Source organism: Neofelis nebulosa, chromosome 7 (genome assembly GCF_028018385.1).
Source record: "Neofelis nebulosa isolate mNeoNeb1 chromosome 7, mNeoNeb1.pri, whole genome shotgun sequence".
NCBI lineage: Eukaryota > Metazoa > Chordata > Mammalia > Carnivora > Felidae > Neofelis > Neofelis nebulosa.
In genome coordinates, this window is record NC_080788.1 from 53,991,904 (window position 1) to 53,993,167 (window position 1,264).

The window sequence follows — 1,264 nt, forward strand, 5'->3', positions numbered from 1 at the left end:
CTGCAGACATGTGGAACCTCGCTTAACAATGGTCCTATTTCTCTAATGCAACAAATATAAAATACCACTGAAACAGCAAGATGTGTAGAAGGCTACGTTTCAACAATGATGTTTGAAAAGAAACATTTTCCTTTTGAAAACGTTCACATTCAATTTCTGTATTTATTAAAACTGAGGAGAAATTATATAATAACCAGATCGTGTTCTGTGTCTACAAAAATTCACTAGGTCTTACAATGATGAATGTCTATCACTGGATTATTTATTAATTTGTAAAAAGATAAATATCTTCAACCAAACCTGGGTTCACACTGGGGATCGTATACATAATAAGACACAGCCTCTGCCCACAGTCTCCTGGGGACACATGCAAGTAAATGGGAAATGCAGAAGGATAGTAGTTTAGGGGAAGGGGGATGGTTTCTGAAAGAAGTGCCATCCGAACTGAGGCCCAGAGGAGTGGTTATTACCCAGAATAAGGCATAGGTGGTGGCAAACAGGTTCCAGAATGCTCAAAGACCAGGAGTGACTAGAACTTTCAGTGATATCAGGCAAAGGATAAGACTTGAGACTCAGGGAATGAGGTCAGACCATGTTTTTCACTGTTTAAAACAATGCTTTACTGGCCAGCATTACCTTCATTCCAAAACCAGACAAAGACCCCACTAAAAAGAACAATATCCCTGATGAACATGGATGCAAAAATTCTCAACAAGATACTAGCAAATCAAATACAAGAGTACATTAAATGAATGATTCACCATGATCAAGTGGAATTTATTCCTGGGCTAGAGGGGTGGTTCAATATTCACAAATCAATCAATGTGATATATCACATTAATGAAAGAAAGGATAAGAACCATATGAACCTCTCAATAGATGCAGAAAAAACATTTGACAAAATATAGAGGCTATTCTTGATAAAGACCTTCAACTAAGTAGGTACAGATGGAACATACCAAATCATAATAAAGGTCATATACGAAAGGCCCACAGCTAACATCATCTTCAATGGGGAACAACTAAGAGCTTTTTTCCTATGGTCAGGAATAAGACAGAGATATTCACTCAGACCATTTCTATTTAACATAGTACTGGAATCCTAGCCTCAGCAATCAAACAATAAAAAGAAATAAAAGGCATCCAAATCGTCAAGGAAGAAGTCAAATTTTCACTATTTGCAGATGACATGATACTCTATATAGAAAACCCGAAAGACTCCAACAAAATATTGCCAGAATCAATGCATGAATTCAGCAAGGTC